The sequence below is a fragment of the Loxodonta africana genome, chromosome 3 (genome assembly GCF_030014295.1).
Source record: "Loxodonta africana isolate mLoxAfr1 chromosome 3, mLoxAfr1.hap2, whole genome shotgun sequence".
In the NCBI taxonomy this organism is placed as follows: domain Eukaryota; kingdom Metazoa; phylum Chordata; class Mammalia; order Proboscidea; family Elephantidae; genus Loxodonta; species Loxodonta africana.
In genome coordinates, this window is record NC_087344.1 from 150,447,195 (window position 1) to 150,468,509 (window position 21,315).

General features: G+C 44.3%; 3 non-coding genes across 3 annotated transcripts; 1 reads left to right on the top strand and 2 right to left on the bottom strand.

Moving 5' to 3' along the window:
- Positions 1–13,880: 13,880 nt before the first annotated feature.
- On the bottom strand, positions 13,881–13,952 carry TRNAQ-CUG (transfer RNA glutamine (anticodon CUG)). Its single transcript has one exon. It is a non-coding gene; the product is annotated as a tRNA-Gln (tRNA).
- A 5,309-nt stretch (positions 13,953–19,261) lies between these two features.
- TRNAN-GUU (transfer RNA asparagine (anticodon GUU)) lies at positions 19,262–19,335 on the top strand. The gene has a single exon. It is a non-coding gene; the product is annotated as a tRNA-Asn (tRNA).
- Positions 19,336–20,313: 978 nt separating this feature from the next.
- Positions 20,314–20,386, bottom strand: TRNAV-CAC (transfer RNA valine (anticodon CAC)). The gene has a single exon. It is a non-coding gene; the product is annotated as a tRNA-Val (tRNA).
- Between the last annotated feature and the right edge of the window lie 929 nt (positions 20,387–21,315).

Below are 21,315 nucleotides of genomic sequence, written 5' to 3' on the forward strand. Positions count from 1 at the left end.
AGAGTGCTGTGGGCATGACGGTTGGTGTCAGAACTGGTAAAGATGGTGGAGTGAGGAGGCTTGTCTGGTCTCCAACTCATGGAAGCCAGTCTTTTCCTGTTGAACTTGATTCTCCCTTCCCCTTGTGAGGTAGAGTAGGTCAGACATTGCCCCTATGTGGTTTTTACACCCAGAAAGGAAGAACTCATGGAACGGAAGTGCCAAGTTGTGTGTAAAACCTCTGCCCAAATTTCTGGCTGACCCCAGAATTATGCTTGTATGGGCAGGCAGCCTCCAAGCAGTCCAGCTATGGCTGAAGGACTGAACTGAGATTTCACCTGCCATCCATTGCAAGGGAGACAGTATTTGCCATTTGATATAAACCAAAGTAACAGCCTGCTTTTAAAAACAAACAAACAAAAAAATACAGTTCTCTTTATAATACATAACAATTGAAAGTCTCTACCTTTATCAATCATAACATCTACAATACAATCCAAAATTGTATAAATTACTCTACAAAATAATTACATAAGAGAAAGAGGAAAGGTGGTGCATGGTCCAGATAAGACAATCACGGGAGAGTCACCATGAGAGGTCAGCTAAATGTTGGAAGTAGGAAGCAAGAAGTTATAAGCTATAATTACAACTATGCTCCAGATTGTAAAGTAGAAGATAACCACAATAAGTGAAAAGATAGGAAATCTCATCAGGAAATAAAAATTACAAGTTAAGGCATCACCACCTACAAGCGAGGTGTCCCAATGAATGGAGAATAGCAAAGGGTATAACAATGCCTGTCACCAGCAGCAACAACACTAGGATGTCTAACCCACTAAGAGGCTTGCCGGCATCCCAATATGTACACCACACACTCAGGCATTCATAATGTCCGGTGAAGCGTCAGAACAAGGCTTTGCTCACGTAGGGAAGAGACAGCATGGCCAACTTCAATAGTAGGTGTCAGCCCTCCATGATCAGCAGATCTCACTCAGTAGCCTACTTAGGGAGATGGTCTGCATGCTCCCCTCTGGTGCTGCAAGAGAGTGATCCATTCCCTCCTCTCCAGGAAGAGACCTAGAAGTGGGACAATGCACACACTCAGCTAAGTAGTTTCTAGAAATGTTGACAAGCTCTCATCCTCTCCTCTGTCTTCTTCTTTGACCAACTTTTCAGGTTCTGTGTAGGGGCTCTTCTGCATCTGACCCTTGCAGAGCACCACAACTGCAAAACTAAGGAGGAAGATTCCTCTGCGTGACAGTTGCTGTGTTCCCTCAAATCGATGCCAACTGATAGGGATCTTTTTTGACAGAGTTCAACTGCCCCATGGGGTTTCCTAGGCAGTATCTTTAAGATTCCTAAGATCGCTAGGTCTTTTCCCTGGCGGAGCGGCTGGGGGGTTCAAACGGACAACCTTTCACTTAACTGCTGAGCGCTTAACCATTGCACCAGCAGGGCTCCTTTGCGTGATAAGAGACGTTGCAAACGAGTTCCTGGACGGAGAATCAAGCCCGGGTGGTAGCAGCGAAAGCTCCAAATCCTAACCACTAGACCATCAGGGATCTACATCTCGCTACTTTTCTTGAACCCTCTGGGAGTAACTAATATTCCTTGAGCTGAGCTCTGGGAAACCCAGGCCCGCCTACCCTTGCCGATGCGCTCTGTCTCTCCAGGGATAATTCCGTGAAGGTCGCATTCCTCCTGTTTTCTCAAAAAAGCGAGCCAGCAGGCGAGGCGCCAAGCCCTCCGGAAGTCCACTGACTCACGCGCGAAGCTCCCACGGCCCAGGAGTCGCAGAGCGAGTTGGCTGATCCCGGCCTCCGCTCAGAATCGACCTAGAGATAGGCCTTTGTGAGGCAACAGCGCGAGAAGAGATGATCCTCAGGTGCACAACAGTGGACGGGATTGCCTCGAGGAGGTGTGGAGGGAGGACACCCAGGGTTCAAAGGGCCCCAGCTCAGAGCCCGCGGGGTCGCCCTCACCATAAAGGACGCAGGTGGATGCGGGAACTGAGATAGCTTGGATGGAAATCTCTTTCAAGCAGGGCCGCGGGGCCCTGACCTGGATGTGCCCCTAAAACGTGCCACAGCTGCACTTTTCCATTTTGTTTGAGGGCAACTCCATCCTTCCGTATGCTCCGGCCGGTAATTTCATCAGACTCCGTATCCAATTCGTCAGCAATTAGTAATGTCTTGTTGGTCACGTGTGGACACTGATCTGCTCCAAGGTTTCTCATCCCCGGCACTACTGATGTTTTCCATCAGATAATTCTTTATTGTGGAGGACTCTCCCGTTAAATGTAGTATGTTTAGCAACATCACTGGTTTTGTCCACTAGATGCCAGCAGAATCTACAGACCCCCAAGTCATGACAATCAAAATATCTTCAGACACTGCCAAATGTTCCAGCGGGTGCGGCAGGGGACGAGAAGACATGAAAGGGAGAAAAGCTCTAGGACCTGTACCTGTCCAAGAATAAATTAGGAACATATTGCAAATGTTTTTATATCAAAAATATTAAAGGAAGCATAGAGGCTGCCAGGAGCTTGCGGTGCACGCTGATAGTATAGTCCTCAGTACTCTGCCTGTGGCCGCAGCAACTCGGTTCGAATCCGAGTCATGGCACTGTCTGGTGTCTACCATGGCTGAGCCTGGCCTATCTCTTGCTTTTGCTTTTCATTTCTGTACTGGATGCACACGTTACCTGAGGCCAGCGAATTCAGGATGCTGCTGGCTCTCGAGCACGTGGCTGTCAGGAGAGGAGAAGTAAGCCTTACATTGCACACACCTGAGTCGTGGTCATCTGGAAACCCCAGACTTGCCCAATGTCTGAGCACGTGCACAAACCATCCCCAAAATAAAGGCTGTCCATAGCTTCCACTAATGAAATGTGTAGTCATAACCCCCCTTTTGCTTGTTCTTTTCTTTCTTTCTTTTTTCTTTTTTTTTTTTTGGTGGAGGTATTTCAAATATCAGTGGGGACCTTAGAGATGAAAAGAGAAATGAAATAAGAATTCCCACTCCAACAGGAAATTTTTACAAAAAAATCTAATAATTCCAAGAAAATCTAAACTTGATGCTATCACAGGCCCCCCACTTTTTATGCTAACAGTAAATTATTGAAGTATAATTCACGTAGAGCAAAATGCACAAATCTTATGTACACAGTCCGGTGAATTCTGACAAATGTAACCACCACCTAGATCAAGTTACAGAAAGTTTCCATCAACCCACAAAGATCCTTTGAACACTTTTCCAGTCCATGACTACCTCACTCCCACATAGGCAATCACCATTCTGTTTTCTATCTCCATAAATTAGTTTTGGCTATTCTTGAAATTTACACAAATGACTCTAAATTTTTGTGGTTGTCTTTTTTTTTTTTTTAATGCAACCTAATGTTTATGAGCTATATCCATGTTGCTGCATACCTGTGTGTGTATTATTTTGGTGCTATTGATGAGTGTAATTTCAATGTGTGAATAAAAGACAGTTGATAAACAATTGGGTCATTTCTAGTTTTGGCTATTGTGAATAAGGCTGCTATGAAAATTCTTGTACAAGAGTCTTTTTGCGTATCTGTGCAGTCACTTCTTTTGTGTATGTACCTATTAGTGGAATCGCTGGGTTTTGGAGTTTTCCAGAATGGTTATGCTATTTTACAGCTTCAACAGCAACAAGAGATGCCGTTAATCCACTCTTTTCTCAGCACCTGGTGTTCACTTTTTTTTTTACGTTTTACCCATTCTGGTGGGTGTATGATGGTATACCATGGTGACTTAAATTTTTGCTTCTATTGTGAGTAATGATGTTGCAGGTCTTTTCTTACGCCTTTTGAGTATTAAAAAATCCTCTTTTGAGAAGAGAGCCTCTTCACTTTTAATTGGTTTAACTATATTTTTGCTTCTACTTTTTAAACAAGTATTTTATGCTAGAATACATTTATATGTACAGAGAAGCTCGGCGATAGCATTGAAAATTCACATATATTTCACAACCAGTTTCCCCTATTATTAATGTCTTAGATGGTACATTTGACACAATTAATGAACCAATGTGGATACATTATTATGAACTGAAGTACATATTTTATTCAGGTATCCTTAGCTTTTGCTTAATATCCTTTTTCTGTTCCAGGATACATCATTACATTTAGTTGTCATGTCTCCTTAAGCTCCTCTTAACTGTAACAATTCCTCAAACTTTCCTTGTGTATGATGGCTACACAGTTCTGAGGAGTACTGGTCAGGTATTTTGAAGAACGTCCCTCAATTGGGTTTTATCTGATGTTTTCCTCATGATGAGACTGAGAGTATGGGTTTGGTGTGGTAAAACGCTATTCCGTCACATCAAATCCACATGACTTACCACTGTTGTTGTTAATCTTGGTCACCTGGTTGAGGCAGCATGCCTCAGGTCTTCGTTGTAAAGGTGCTCTTCCCCACACGACCCTCCCCCCCTTTTCCAGACTGTTTCTTTGGAAGAAAGTCACTGTGAGTAGCCACATTTAAGTAGTGGGTTTTGTGCCACACCTCCCTGAGCCCAAAACCAAAAAAATCAAACCCAGTGCTGTCGAGTCGATTCCAACTCATAGCGACCCTATAGAACTGCCCCATAGAGTTTCCAAGGAGCGCCTGGTGGATTTGAACTCCTCACCCTTTGGTTAGCAGCCGTAGCATTTAACCACTACACCCTAAATTATTTGGGATTCTTCTGCAAGGGATGTTAGCCTATTCTTATGACAATGGGGGGCATTTATATTTACTTATTCAATCATTTGTTTCTATTAATACGAACTCGTGAATATATATTTTATACTCTGGGTTAATCTAATACTAAACAAAAAAAAAAATCTAATACTACTGAGTTTATATTGTGCCTATTATTTTAGTTGGGCCATTGGAAGCTCTTTCAATTGCCTCCTGTGTCCCTTTGACCTACCCCCATCATTTTGGCCTTTTTAAAGGAGTCCCTGGTTGGCACAAAGAGCTAAGTGTTCAACTAGGCAGTCTGAACACAGCCAGAGGCGCCTCAGAAGACAGGTGAGCTACTTCCCAAAGGTCACAGCCTTGAAAACCCTATGGAGCACTTCTACTCTGCACACATGGGGTCGCCATGAATCATAATCAACTCCACAGTAACTATTTAACACCTTTCTTAAAGTCAATATTTATATATACTCCAGTCAAAAGCCTAATCTATATTTCTACCTGCAAACATAAGCTGACCGTTTTAATAAATACACTTATGCTATGTGGTGTACAGATCCAGGCAGAGTCTCACTGCTTCTACCCACCCTTCTCTCCCGCTTTGTCTCTGTACATGCTTATTTCTATCTAGACAGGGCCACTGCAGCTGCCAGCGCTTTGCTCAGCTTCTCTTCTCTCCTCCTTGGGTGCCCCACTACTCTCTGGCATCAAATGACGCTGCAGAGAGCTGCTTAGCACACGCAGCTGGTGTCCTTGGAGATCACTGGCTCTTGATTCATCCAGGCTCTGGCCTAAGGGTCTTACTGACTACTTCCTGCCAGCTCTGTTAGGATTGTTATCCACAATCCTCACCCTTCCCGGGACCCTAAGGCCTTAGTCTCTAACATCTTTACCGCGACTAGGTATCTGTACCACCTCAGAGCTACTCTCTTTCTTGGAGGTTCAGTTGCTTGCTCCACACTGTGTGATGAGCACAGTGCCCAGTCCAAGGCCCACCATGCGAATCACGGATCAACAGTGAAGTTATGATTCTTTGCCTGGGCTCCCTGTATGTGCCAGGAGAATAGGCAAATGTGACAAGAATATTATTTCTAAATGTCTCATGCTACTGTAACACAGCAGAACTTACTTCCCAGCTTGTAAGATACGCTGCAGGGGTGCTTATTGCACTTCAGGCCAAGCACTAATTCCTTCAGCGTCACACCCTGGCCACCCAGGCTACAAAACTACTGTGTAGGCAAACTCTTGAATATCTTTTATTCTAATATCACTGCCTGGTTCTCCACAACTTCCTCACTGAAGCTGCTTTATGTCAGAGTAGACTAGCTTTGTGTATGAAATTAAGTTCCAGCGGAGGTAGAAAAACAGTTGCTGTTCTGGTCTGGTATGCACAATAAAAACTTGTGCAGTTGCACCCAGATGTGGTAAATGAACTGTGGTGGAAAGAATACGAACCACGCATTGGCCAGGAATCAAAATTGAGTGCACCTGTACAGCCATTGAACCACCAGCGTTCCAAATTCAAGTTGCCTGCCTAGATCATAACATCCCCAATAGCCTTGTTTTTCCCTGAACCGACATCCTTGGGTGACTAAAGAGGAGTGGTTAAAGGGAGAAATCTTGGAGTGCATTCTCACTTACTTGCTGTTTTGTAGGTCTTTGTAACATATAACTGTTAAAAACAGGACTTTTTGTGTGTGTGTGTGCTTTAAGGGAAAGTTTACAATTCAAGTCAGTTTCTCCTACAAAAACTTATACACACATGGTTATATGACCCTATTTGCTCTCCCTACAATGTGACAGCACACTCCTCTCCACCCTGCATTTCCTGTGTCCATTCAAACAGCTGCTAAAAACAGGACCTTTCAATCTTTGGTCTTTTTCAGGGACTCAAAAGGGGCATCAGAGAAGAGAAGCTCAAGAATCACCCAGACCTCCTGCAGTACCTCAGACACATCCCCAAACATCCAGCCTCCTGAACCACCACTGGGTACTGAATACCTGTCTGGGAAAGAACTGGAACCCATCTCAAGCTTGGAAGGAAAGCCATGGGAGGCACCAAACAATCAGGGGGCAAAGAGGTTGCATCAGCCAGTGAATAAATGCGGATTCCTTAGGTTCATGCAGATTTAGGACCAGATACAAGAGACTCAGTGATTTCTGATGTTTTTGTACTGAGGTTTCCTATGGTTTGTATTGTGTCAGGCAAAGATTTGTGGTGTAAAGCCTAACCCCTATATTGTGTTTGTAATTCCAATTGGGAATAGTTTCCTTTGTTATGTTAATGAGGCGGAATCACTATAGGCTGCGTCTTAAACCAATCAATTTTGAGATATAAAAAGAGCAGATTAGGCCTTGAAGCAAGGAAGCACAGATGGAGAAAGACTGATGCCACTCGGAGATTACCAAGAAACCAAGGAAGAGAAGCTGAAAGAGACAAGGATTTTTTCCCAGAGCTCACAGACAGAGCCTTCTCCCAGAGCCAGGGTCCTATATTCGGACTTCTAGCCTCTGAAAATATGAGAAAATAAATTCCTGTCCATGAAGGCCTTCTCCTTGTGATATTCTTGATACAGGGGCCCTAAGAAACTAAGACAAGGCCTATCGTCCCCGTGGAGCCCGGGTGACGCCCTGGTTAAGAGCCTAGCTAGTAACCAATTCCGCAATTTGAATCCACCAAATGCTTCTTGGAAACCCTACCGGGCAGCCCTACTCTGTCCTAAAGGGTTGCTCTCGTATGAGTGGGAATCGATTTGAGGGCAACAGGTATTATGCAGTTGGGAAGAGCCAGTTTCCGAATTAGTCTCTCTCTTTTTTTTTTTTTTATTAACTTTTATTAAGCTTCAAGTGAACGTTTACAAATCCAGTCTGTCACATATAAGTTTACGTACATCTTTCTCCATACTCCCACTTGCTCTCCCCCTATTGAGTCAGCCCTTTCAGTCTCTCCTTTCGTGACAATTTTGCCAGCTTCCCTCTCTCTCTATCCTCCCATCCCCCCTCCAGACAAGAGTTGTCAACACACTCTCAAGTGTCCACCTGATATCATTAGCTCACTCTTCATCAGCATCTCTCTCCCACCCGCTGACCAGTCCCTTTCATGTCTAACGAGTTGTCTTCGGGGATGGTTCCTGTCCTGTGCCAACAGAAGGTTTGGGGACCATGGCCGCCGGGATTCCTCTAGTCTCAGTCAGACCATTAAGTATGGTCTTTTTATGAGAATTTGGGGTCTGCATCCCACTGATCTCCTGTTCCCTCAGGAGTTCTCTGTTGTGCTCCCTGTCAGGGCAGTCATCTATTGTGGCCGGGCACCAACTAGTTCTTCTGGTCTCAGGATGATGTAGGTCTCTGGTTCCTGTGGCCCTTTCTGTCTCTTGGGCTCTTAGTTGTCGTGTGATCTTGGTGTTCTTCATTTTCCTTTGCTCCAGGTGGGTTGAGACCAATTGATGCATCTTAGATGGCCACTTGTTAGCATTTGAGACCCCAGACGCCACATTTCAAAGTGGGATGCAGAATGTTTTCATAATAGAATTATTTTGCCAATTGACTTAGAAGTCCCCTCAAACCATGTTCCCCAGACCCCCGCCCCTGCTCCGCTGACCTTTGAAGCATTCATTTTATCCCGGAAACCTCTTTGCTTTTGGTCCAGTGCAATTGAGCTGACCTTCCATGTATTGAGTGTTGTCTTTCCCTTCACCCAAAGCAGTTCTTATCTACTGATTAATCAATAAAAAACCCTCTCCCTCCCTCCCTCCCTCCCCCCTTCGTAACCACAAAAGTATGTGTTCTTCTCCATTTTTTCTATTTCTCAAGATTTTATAATAGTGGTCTTATACAATATTTGTCCTTTTGCCTCTGACTAATTTCGCTCAGCATAATGCCTTTCAGGTTCCTCCACGTTATGAAATGTTTCACAGACTCGTCACTGTTCTTTATCGATGCGTAGTATTCCATTGTGTGAATATACCACAATTTATTTACCCATTCATCCGTTGATGGACACCTTGGTTGCTTCCAGCTTTTTGCTATTGTAAACAGAGCTGCAATAAACATGGGTGTGCATATATCTGTTTGTGTGAAGGCTCTTGTATCTCTAGGGTATATTCCGAGGAGTGGGATTTCTGGGTTGTATGGTCGTTCTATTTCTAACTGTTTAAGATAACGCCAGATAGATTTCCAAAGTGGTTGTACCATTTTACATTCCCACCAGCAGTGTATAAGAGTTCCAATCTCTCCGCAGCCTTTCCAACATTTATTATTTTGTGTTTTTTGGATTAATGCCAGCCTTGTTGGTGTGAGATGGAATCTCACCGTAGTTTTAATTTGCATTTCTCTAATGGCTCATGATCGAGAGCATTTTCTCATGTATCTGTTGGCTGCCTGAATATCTTCTTTAGTGAAATGTGTGTTCATATCCTTTGCCGACTTCTTGATTGGGTTGTTTGTCTTTTTGTGGTTGAGTTTTGACAAAATCATGTAGATTTTAGAGATCAGGCGCTGGTCGGAGATGTCATAGCTGAAAATTCTTTCCCAGTCTGTAGGTGGTCTTTTTACTCCTTTGGTGAAGTCTTTAGTTGAGCATAGGTGTTTGATTTTTAGGAGCTCCCAGTTATCTGGTTTCTCTTCATCATTTCTGGTAATGTTTTGTATTCTGTTTATGTCTTGTATTAGGGCTCCTAGGGTTGTCCCTATTTTTTCTTCCATGATCTTTATCGTTTTAGTCTTTGATCCACTTGGAGTTAGTTTTTGTGCATGGTGTGAGGTATGGGTCCTGTTTCATTCTTTTGCAAATGGATATCCAGTTACGCCAGCACCATTTGTTAAAAAGACTATCTTTTCCCCAATTAACTGACACTGGTCCTTTGTCAAATATCAGCTGCTCATATGTGGATGGATTTATATCTGGGTTCTCAATTCTGTTCCATTGGTCTATGTGCCTGTTGTTGCACCAGTACCAGGCTGTTTTGACTACTGTGGCTCTAAAATAGGTTCTGAAATCAGGTAGAGTGAGACCTCCCACTTTCTTCTTCTTTTTCAGGAATGCTTTGCTTATCCGGGGGTTCTTTCCCTTCCATGTGAAATTGGTAATTTGTTTCTCTATCCCCTTAAAATATGACATTGGAATTTGGATTGGAAGTGCGTTATATGTATAGATGGCTTTTGGTAGAATAGACATTTTTACTATGTTAAGTCTTCCTATCCATGAGCAAGGTATGTTTTTCCACTTAAGTATGTCCTTTTGAATTTCTTGTAGTGGAGCTTTGTAGTTTTCTTTGTATAGGTCTTTTACATCCTTGGTAAGATTTATTCCTAAGTATTTTATATTCTTGGGGGCTACTGTGAATGGTAGTGATTTGGTTATTTCCTCTTCGGTGTTCTTTTTGTTGATGTAGAGGAATCCAAGTGATTTTTGTATGTTTATTTTATAACCTGAGACTCTGCCAAACTCTTCTATTAGTTTCAGTAGTTTTCTGGAGGATTCCTTAGGGTTTTCTGTGTATAAGATCATGTCATCTGCAAATAGTGATAACTTTACTTCCTCCTTGCCAATCCAGATACTCTTTATTTCTTTGTCTAGCCTAATTGCCCTGGCTAGGACTTCAAGTACGATGTTGAATAAGAGCGGTGATAAAGGGCATCCTTGTCTGGTTCCCGTTGTCAAGGGAAATGCTTTCAGGTTCTCTCCATTTAGAGTGATATTGGCTGTTGGCTTTGCATAGATGCCCTTTATTATGTTGAGGAATTTTCCTTCAATTCCTATTTTGGTAAGAGTTTTTATCATAAATGGGTGTTGGACTTTGTCAAATGTCTTTTCTGCATCAATTGATAAGATCATGTGGTTTTTATCTTTTGTTTTATTTATGTGATGGATTACATTAATGGTTTTTCTGATATTAAACCAGCCTTGCATACCTGGTATAAATCCCACTTGATCAGGGTGAATTATTTTTTTGATGTGTTGTTGGATTCTATTGGCTAGAATTTTGTTGAGGATTTTTGCATCTATGTTCATGAGGGATATACGTCTATAATTTTCTTTTCTTGTGGTGTCTTTACCTGGTTTTGGTATCATGGATATGGTGGCTTCATAGAATGAGTTTGGTAGTACTCCATCCTTTCCTATGCTCTGAAATACCTTCAGTAACCAATTCCGCAATTTGAATCCACCAGATGCTTCTTGGAAACCCTACCGGGCAGCCCTACTCTGTTCTAAAGGGTTGCTCTTGTATGAGTGGGAATCGATTCGAGGGCAACGGGTATCATTCAGTTGGGAAGAGCCAATTTCCGAATTAGTCTCTTTTAAGGCGAATCATTTTATTTGAATGCAATAACTTTAATTTAGAGTGTTGCCTGAAACCCTGCATTCTGGGCGTCTTTTATGTGTGTTAACTGTTTCTTCCAAAGAGAATACTGTTTAAATCCATTTTAGAACTGCTTTTTCCAAGTCCCGTGGGAGTCGTTTTCTGAATAGCCATAGGACTATAAGTAGAGGAAGCACCCGTGCACAAGCATTGGTGGTTCAGTGGTAGAATTCTCGCCTCCCACGAGGGAAACCCGGGTTCGATTCCAGGCCCATGCACAACACGAATTACTTGTCCCCCTCCCTCCTTCATGTGCCCAAAACAGTTCCACTTCCTGCTCTGCTGGATTATCCGTTGCACCACCAGCACAAGTCATTTTGCCGTCCCACTCAGGAGCGGGAAAGGAAGATGAGAACTATACACCTGGAGTTATTTCCGGAGCAGAAAACATTAAGGAGTCGATCTGAACAGGCACGTTGGGTCCATCTGAACTGGGACGAGTGGTGATCCTGTAGGGGTTAGTATTGGGCATGCAGAGCAGGAACCACATGGCCAGACCTGGTCTTTGAAATGACAGGTAAGGTGGGTGGGTCTCTGCAGTTTTATATACTTGAAATACAAACCGTTGTTACTTTTATCTTTTCTAAACCTCACCAATGCCTGGAATCTGAAGTGTCCTTTGGTCATTGATTTAAACTTAGAACTTGAACTGACCTATGGACCATGTCTCACTATGGAGTGGGGAACAAGAAATGAAATTTCCTGAAAAGAGAGAAGCCATGGGCTGGGCAGATACCCTGTGGGGGAGGCCTCTGGTGCCCAAAGAAGAGGGAGGTTTGTGGCAGAGGAAATTCTGAAGAAGAGGAGAGCTGTGCAGAGGGGCCTGAGACCTTCCTTCCTGATGCTCTGCTACTCTTGGTAAAATTACAGACAAAAATGAGCCGTAAGTGGTTAGCAACATGTACAGGAAAATCACTTTTCTCACTCCTGCATTTTTAACACTCCACCGGGTAAATCTGCACATCAGGGTATGGTTTTTAAAGCTTATGGTTAAGCAGCACTGGGAGGAGGCCATGGCAATCCTTGGCTCTGGAGGTTTGGAGGAGGAGACTCTGGAAAAGGCATACCTGGGGGCATGTAGTTTGTCCACACCATTTTCATCAACTCTTTTCTTCAGCAAAGCTGTGTAGTCCCTGGATATCATATCAGAGCTACCACTTTGGTGGTTTCAATGTACCTGATTCTTTCTTGAAGGATCAAGAAGTGACTGACCCAGGCCATTGGAGTGAGACGTAAGCACAAAACTTCAAATGCTTTTCTCCATCTTGTCCTATGTCTGCTACATCTGCACCTGACCTTTCACACAATGGCTCAAAATAGCCCATAGTCTCTTTGTTGTTGTAGTTGTGGGGTGCCGTGTGATCGATCTCGAATCATGGCAACTCCATGAGACAGAGTAGACCTGCCCATAGGGTTTCCTAGGTTATGATCTTTATGGAAGGATCCTTGCTGGTGCAGTAGATAAGTGTTTGGCTTTTAACCAAGAGGTCAGCAGTTGGAACTCTCCAGCCCTCTGTGCAATTAAGATGTGGCCTTGGAAACCCTATGGGGGTAGTTCTTATCCTGTCCTGTAAGGTTTTGATGAGTCAGAAGGAAGTCATCGGGAACGGGTTTAGTTTTCCTTCAATCTTTAAGGGAGCAGATCGCCAGATCTTTCTCCTCTGGAGCCTCTGAATAGGCCCGAACAGCCAGCTGAGCAGTTAAGCAGCCGAGTGCTTAACCTTTGCACCACCTGGGCTCCCTTGCAGTCTCTCAAAAGGTTTACAATTCTTCATACTTCCTGGAAGTAATGTTTCCCTCTTAATCCTATAATTCCTCCAGGACTGACTCTTTTAGAGAGCCAGTCAGTATCCCAGACTAGTTCAACATCCTGAATTACCTGAATTTCCCAAACTGCCATAATTATCACATTTACAAAACAATAACCCATATAACCCATATAACCCATCATCTGACTCTACTGCTCTTCATCTCTAAAGAAATATTCTTATGCCTTGATGTCCCAGTTTTCCACTCGAGGCCCTGCAGACAGCCTGCAAGGGGAAAAAAGCTGTGCATAAGGGTGGTGGATGGGTGCATCACCTGCTAGTCAACAGCAAGGGAGCCCACAAGGCCCTTCACTTGCCTTCCACTCACTTGCCAACTAACTTAATCCACTTCACACGTCCACACACTGAAGGGAAACTTTGCAAGAACAAATGCCAGGCAAGCAGCTTTGAGGTTTATCCGTAGAACCGGGTTCTCCGGTGGGACAGGAAGCGATGGGGGCGCTCCTGAGTGAGCAGCATAGGTGGTCCACACCCAGCAACTGAAACCCCTGCTGGGAACGCCCAGTTCCTCTATGTTCCATTCCCTAGTTCCTCCCTTTTTTCTTTCCAATTCTCTTCTCTGTTCTTTGGAGTCTCTCCTCCTTCTTCAGGTATTTTCTGAGGGTTTCTGGGACCTCAGTTCCTGAAGAGGACCCAGTGCCAACTAGTGGATTCCGACTCATAGCGACCTTATAGGACAGAGTAGAAGTGCCCCATTGAGTTTCCAAGGAGAACCTGGCGAATTTGAACTGCGGACCCTTTGGTTAGTAGCCATAGCACTTAACCACTACGCCACGAGGGTTACTAGTGGAAAAGGAGACCGGGCCACGAGGCAGAAAAGCCCACGGGGAGCAGGAGGAGAGATGGGATCTGGAGCAGCTCGCGCTTCTTCCCTCCGGGCCCCAAACCCTTCTAGCTGCTAAAAGAGGATCAGAGGCAGGACGCGGAAAGGGGAGTAACAAGTTCAATTCCCCATTTAAAGAGGTTTTTTTTTCTTTAATCCTTCATTTAAAGGAAACACTAAGGTTCCACCGAGACTTGAACTCGGATCGCTGGATTCAGAGTCCAGAGTGCTCACCATTACACCATGGAACCACCACAAGTCTTTCCACTCGTAGGGCGGTAAAAAAAAAAAAAAAAAAAAAAAAAGAATCCCCAAATCCACAGCCCCAAGGAAGTCGATTCTGACTCATAAAAAAAAAAAAAAAAAGTTTTTTTCTCATGTCTATGATCATTTCAATTAAAAAAAAAAAAAGAACAAATCTCTTGCCGAATCTTAGGGACAGTGCATAAGTATCTCAATAATAATAAAAAAAAGAGCTTTGTAAACGCTCATTTAACATCCATAGTTTCCACTACTAATCTCAAGGCAGTCCTCTATCAGAGGCGACTTGAGGATCCTTGACCGCTGTGAGTGGACTCATCCATCTTGCTTTCTCTCTGCATCTCTCCTTTTATTGACTTCTATTATTTCATTCGCATCTCAGGAAATTGAGGTAAAATCCACTTTGGGTATCAGGCGATGGCACAGCTCTTTAAACCTCTGTCATAAATCCTATACTCTGCCTCATTTGCCAGAGTTTCCTGCCCCAAGGTGAAATTTCTGCAAACAACAGTGTTATTTTCCTTTTCCTTGCCTCCACCCATTTCGCATTGCCCAGGAAGGGCAGACGATGGTCAGGGTAGGACTTGGGTGTTCCGGGGCACCTTGTCCAAACAGCACCTATTATACTCCAAAAAAAGAAAGCCACCACAAATTCCTATGTGTAATACAGAAAGGTGTCTCAGCAGTGTCTTATCTGGGGAGTAGTTTCGGCAGGCAGAAGAACTCTCATTTTCTTCTTTATACATTTCTTTTTGGTAAGTTTTTCTTACAACAAACATATTTCTTAGATACACAACAAAAAACAATTAACCTTGTTTAACACTTATACGCTCAGACAAACCAGACTAACCACATTTGCTGTGACTCAAAATCGGCCACGTGCTGTTGAGGCTACAAGACAGGGCTCTGGCACTTACACAGCCACAGTCTGTTTTCTGAGAGCTTGGCCACGTCCATTACATTCCAATTTCCCAATGTATCATGACCGAGAAACTTCACAATTTTTTATTTGTTTTGTAGCGCAGTAAAGATTTAACTTCATTCAAAGAAAGTACTCTTTGTCCTTGGTTTCTCGAAGATAACTCTAAACCAAAGACAAGCAAACAAAAAACTAAACACCTTCCTGTCAAGGTTGATTCTGACTCCTAGTAACTCTATAGGACAGGGTAGAACAGCCCAGTAGGGCTTCCAAGGATGGAAATCTTTACAGACACCCACTGCTCCATCTTTCTTCCTCGGAGTGGCTGGTGTGTTCAAACCATCAAGCCTTTGGTTAGAAGCCCAGCACTTACCCACTGTTTCTCCAGTGCACCTTGACATAACTTTAAATGGTTGGAATTTGCTGAGTAATTGAGGTGCCTTTTTTTTTTTCTATAGGCCTCCGGACCACACTTGAGGGTTTATGCTAATAAGGTGACTCAAGTGGGAGCTGGCAAGGCTAGAAAGAGGACCTCCTTTTATCAACCAACCTGGGGTGAGGGGTGCAGAAGCTGGGGGAAAATTCAATCAGCCATACCTAAGTAGTGAGGCTTAGAAAAAGGCTGTGGACACAGAAGCTCCATGGGCTTCCTGGTTGGTGAGAGACATCTATGCACATGGAAGGGTAGTGCACCCTTTTGGAAACAAGGACTCTGCATGTTCAGAACCTTCCCAGTCCTTCCGTATGTGTCTCCTCCTTTGTATCCTTTTTGCTATAAAACTGTAACTGTAAGTACAGGACTTTCTGTGAGTTCTGTGACTCATTCCAGTGAATTATCAAACCCAAGGTGGTAGTGAGAGCCAGTAGGTCAGAAGTGAGGGGAATGAGCACCTCCAAGCTTAGGGCTGGTATCCTGAAGGGGTAGAGGGAACTTCTAAGTATGAAGCCAGCAGGTCAGAAGTGAGTGGGTCACGAGGACTCCCAAGGTTGCAGCTGGTGTCTGTGCCCTATACTTGTGAGGTCTGCTCTAGCTCCAGATGGTTCGTTAGGGTCAGAGGAAGATGCTGCATGTGCACCTGGTGTCAGAATAAAAGTGGAAGAGAATTGAATTGATAGTAGTACATTTTTGCACTTCTTGCTTTGCTTTTTTTCAGCCCGTTCTCTTCCTCCACTCTCTTTTTTCATGTCCTTTTTGCCAGCTTCTAACCCCTCCACCCTCTCATCTCCCCTGCAGGCAGGAGATGCCAACTTAATCTCAAGTGCCAACCTGATCCAAGAATCTCACTCCTCATCAGCATCCCTCTCCAACCCATTGTCCAGTCCAATCCATGTCTGAAGAGTTGGCTTCGGGAATGGTTCCTGTCCTGGGCCAACAGAAGGTCTGGAGGCCATGACCACCGGGGTCCTCCAGTCTCAGTAGATTTGGGATGATCAATAAATATTTGGTGTTAGAGAAGTGAGAATTGGTTTGGGCTTTTCCTACATGTAAATATATCAAGATATCCAGGGGCACCCATTGCTGTGTCACAGGGCAGGTGTATTCAAGTTGCCTTACAGTATTGTCTCATTATTTCATTTATGAACACAAAACACCACAACACTAAATATGTGTGTAATAGATGTAAACTTTGTATTCAAATTATACACATAGTTTCAATACCTTACAAAGAGATTATTATCATGCATTCCTTTGGCAGACAAAATTGCCTTTCTTCTTCTTAAGGTTAGTTTGTGCCTTCGAAAAGTGAGTTGGATTTCTTGGGCTAATGATTTCAAAATGGTTAGACTGCATATAGGACATTAAAGAATGATCTGGTCACGCACACGCGTAATGAAGTTCTACGCGGCCTGAACATGAGGGTCTCTATGGACTGCTGCTGAGTTATTGCTAGGATAAATTGTTTATGTGAAAAAAAGCAAAGCAAGAAGTGAAAAAATGTATACAGTAATCTACGTTTTCTTTAAGAAAGGAGTAGATAGAAGTGTTTGTACTTATTATTAATACTTGCTTATTTTTCAGGAAGGATATACCAGAAGGTAATAAAAAAGTTTTCATCTAGGGAATGTGGTTTAAGCTATATAGGCATGATGGTGAGACTTTGCTAAATATTACCTTTTTTATAATGTTTTGATTTTTAAACCATGTGATGTTTTCCATTTTCAAAAAACAGAAGAAAAAGAAAACACTACAATTGATAAACAAAAGTAGAAAATTTTAAATTTACCTGTTTATCACAATGATAATCACACAGAAAATATTCACGTGAATTTTTTTCATCTCTTTCCAGAATGCTCTGCTATATCAGCATCCGTTTATTTTATTTTATTTTTTAACAATTTTTATTGTGGTTCAAGTGAACGTTTACAAATCAAGTCAGTCTCTCACACAAAAACCCATATGCACCTTGCTACACACTGCCAATTACTCTCCCCCTAATGAGACAGCCCGCTCGCTTCCTCCACTCTCTCTTTTCATGTCCTTTTCACCAGCTTCTAATCCCTCCACCCTCTCATCTCCCCTGCAGGCAGGAGATACGAACATAATCTCAAGTGCCAACCTGATCCAAGAACCTCACTCCTCACCAGCATCCCTCTCAAACCCGTTGTCCAGTCCAATCCATGTCTGAAGAGTTGGCTTCGGGAATGGTTCCTGTCCTGTGCCAACGGAAGGTCTGGGGGCCATGACCACCGGGATCTTTCCAGTCTCAGTCAGACCATTAAGTTTGGTGTTACGAGAATTTGGGATCTGCATCCCACTGTTCTCCTGCTCCCTCAGGGGTTCTCTGTTGTGTTCCCTGTCAGGGTAGTCATTGGTTGCAGCTGGGCACCATCTAGTTCTTCTGGTCTCCGGATGATGTAGTCGCTGGTTCACGTGGCCCTTTCTGTCTCTTGGGCTGGTAATCACCTAGTGTCTTTGGTGTTCTTGATTCTCCTTTGATCTAGGTGGGTTGAGACCAATTAATGCATCTTAGGTAGCTGCTTGCTAGCGTTTACGACCCCAGACTCCACTCTTCAAAGTGGGATGCAGAATGTTTTCTTAATAGATTTTATTATGCCAATTGACTTAGATGTCCCCTGAAACCATGGTCCCCAGACCGCTGCCCCTGCTACGCTGGCCTTCGAAGTATTCAGTTTATTCAGGAAACTTCTTTGCTTTTGGTTTAGTCCAATTGTGCTGACCTCCCCTGTATTGTGTGCTGTCTTTCCCTTCACCTAAAGTAGTTCTTATCTACTATCTCATTAGTGAATGTCCCTCTCCCACCCTCCCTCCCTCCCTCCCTCCCTCCTCCCTCTCGTAACCACAAAAGAATGTTTTCTTCTCAGTTCAAACTATTTCTCAAGTTCTTATAATAGTGGTCTTATACAATATTTGTCCTTTTGCAACTGACTAATTTCACTCAGCATAATGCCTTCCAGGTTCTAAGGCCGAGTGAGAGGCATTTCACCTTTTGCCCAGATGTGGGGTGCACGCAAGGTTTCCCTTAAACCAGGCTCCAGGTATGCTCACTGTCAGGTTCCTGTCCTTCTGACCCCTAGCTGGAAGGCTTGCTGCCTTCTAGCTGCAGGTGGGGAGCGATGTAGTGCGGGAATGAAATGCAAACCAAGCCGTAAGAAGCGCGCCGGTACGTGACAAAACATGGCGCCAGACACTGCCAAGACTCGGATTCCAAGCGCAGTTAATGCGGCCACAACGCAGAGAACTCACCACTATACGATCACGACGCACCTCAAACCTACCAGCCCTAGCTGGTCTTCTTAAACTGTATTGACAGAAAAACATTCACACTGTTTTGTTCTGGAACAGCCACAGGTGCTCCGCTTTTCTCCCATTTCCTGCCGTCTCTCAGCTCCTCCTTCCCCGTTGTGCTACACCTTAAAAACCATTCTCTCCTCCCCAGGACCTCGCCTGAATCTCTGCACAGGCCTCCTGGGGGTCTGGTTCTCCTCCACTCCTCCCAGCTTTTCCTTCGCTCCTCTTCACCAATCCCCTTTCCCCGTTTATTTTCCGCGCTCCCGCCACACCGACCGCAACCGAGGCGAGCGGGAGGTGTCCACGGCGCGGGCGGGCGGGCGAAGGCAGAGCAGCCGTGTCGTGGACCCCACTGGGCTCAGACAGGGGTTGCAGACCCGGGGGTCTCCGGGGGTCGCTGGCATCTGAGGCGGACAAGGAGCAAGGAGGGGCGAAGGCCGTTTTGGCTGCCCTCCTAGCTTCAGACTCACCCAAACGCACTGCTGTCAAAGCGACGAACAACAGGATTTGTCGCCCCAACCTATCGGGTTTTCTGAGGCTTTGCGCAAATGGCTCGGCAGAAATCTTCTGGCACCACCTAGCGCTTCACAGGAGTTCACTCGTTGTTGAAAAAGAAAAGTTTACCCGTGGTCTCTGTGGCGCAATCGGTTAGCGCGTTCGGCTGTTAACCGAAAGGTTGGTGGTTCGAGCCCACTCAGGGACGCACTTTGGGTTTTATCAGTGTTAAGATGTCCCCCGAGCTTCGGCTCCTTACATCTTACTATATAAAGGCACAGAGCAACGTCAGTTAGCCTTCTATCCTCTTTACTTGGAAACTGAGAACTCAGTAATGATTGAAAGAGAGGAAGCATTGGAGTTGCTTTTGACAAGTTTTTTTTTTTCCACTTTGTTTTCTTGTACTATTATTTATTTAAACCCTGGTGATGTAGTGGTTAAGTGCTGAATCGCTCGTTCTGTGTCTTTAGCAACCCTGCCTTAAAAAAAAAAAAAATACACTCCCATTAATTTCAGAAATCCCAGGAAATGGCAGCGGTTCCCACCGTCCTTCATAAAATCGCCACCACAGAATGCTTTGAGGATGCATGGACAGTTCCTATAAGTATATTTCTCACAGACTTCTTGAAGGTTACGTCTTCCTGATAATACCTGGGGCTATAGATGTGGGCGAATGACCATGTCTTACATGATAAATTTACTGTAGCTTTCTAATGCCCCCGAGGCTTTAGATATTTTCCACTACAAGAAATGTATGAAAGACGTTGTGCCATTTCAAGTTCATTTACTGTAGGCCACCTTTGGCTGCAAGTTTTCGGTGAACTGGTTCAAGCGAACAATGTAGACTTGCTGACAGCTGCTCAAACTAATACAGTGGCTCCAGAATTTCTACCTAGTGCACCTGTATCAATCGGTAAACCTAGCGGTATCCATCACTATATTCCTTCCGCCCTGCTTCTACTCCCTTAGGATCCATTTCCATAGACGAACCCTAGGATTTAAAAAAAAAAATTTAGGTTCATATAAAGTGGCAGAAATCTTGCAGTACTTCTGGTGGTATTGCACCTTCCTATGGGTCATCACAGTTTGTGCATTTCCCTCTGGGACTTTCCGGGACTTGTGTCTGATTCTAGATCTAAAGCAATGGGAAAAAGTAGCAATGGGCCCTGAGGAGTAAAACAAGCAATGTTTCCGCCCGGTTTTGAACCGGGGACCTTTCGCGTGTGAGGCGAACGTGATAACCACTTCCCTACGGAAACCCTGAGGTTCACGTAACCTAAGGAAACATCCGTGAAAACTCTAGGGTGGCCTTCTTGACCTTTTGTGACTTTCAATGTACCAAATTCAATCCCATTTCGAAATTCGACCGGCAGCAGCAAAGTCCTGGAAAGGGCCTCAGTAAGCACCAAGCGAACCAAGGCTCACTGCATTTGCCTTGACTGGTCATTTCTCTCAAGACTTAGCTTTAACGCCTTTCTTATCTCTTTCTCTTGTTCCTGCCACTTCAGTTTGCTTTTGATGTGAAATGTCAAATCCAGCGTGTGGGGCCCCATGGTCCTTGTTTCCAGGGTAGGCGAGGAACCCTAAGCCAGGGCATATCGGGAGTCTCAGTCTCCTTTGCCTGAAGGGTTCCCTCGGTGCTTCCTGAGGCCGTTTTCTTCTTCAGTGTCAGCCTGTGGAGAAGGTTCAGGTGATAGAAGAGAACCAAGAGAACCTTTACAACTCTCTGGAACTAAAACTAACATAAAGTATGTCTCGTTTGCTGCCCCGCCTCCCAAGAACCAGATGAGAATTGTGTCCTGGTCTGCCATCTGACTTAGCGCAGAGAAATAAGGTCTGGCTTAGGTACTCAGTAATGAAGTCCTCCTGTCCTTTTTTTTTTTTTCTTTTCTCCTTAAAGGCTACTGGCAAAAGCTTAACCCTTCAGGAAAAGAAATCTGTTTTAGCCCGCCTTCTAAACAGGGACCCTTCCCACCTGGGCCGAACGTGATAACCACTCCACTACGGAAACCACGTGACTGAGCTAGCCGAAGAATTCGTCCATGAAAATGGTAAACTCTGCAGTCTCCAAGTACTTTGGCTTGCAACATCTGAAATTCAACTACATTTGAAATTCGACTGCCAGCAGCTGGAGAAAGCCCTCGGGGAAAACACCAACAATCCCTTCAGGCAAAGGAGCTTGTGGCTA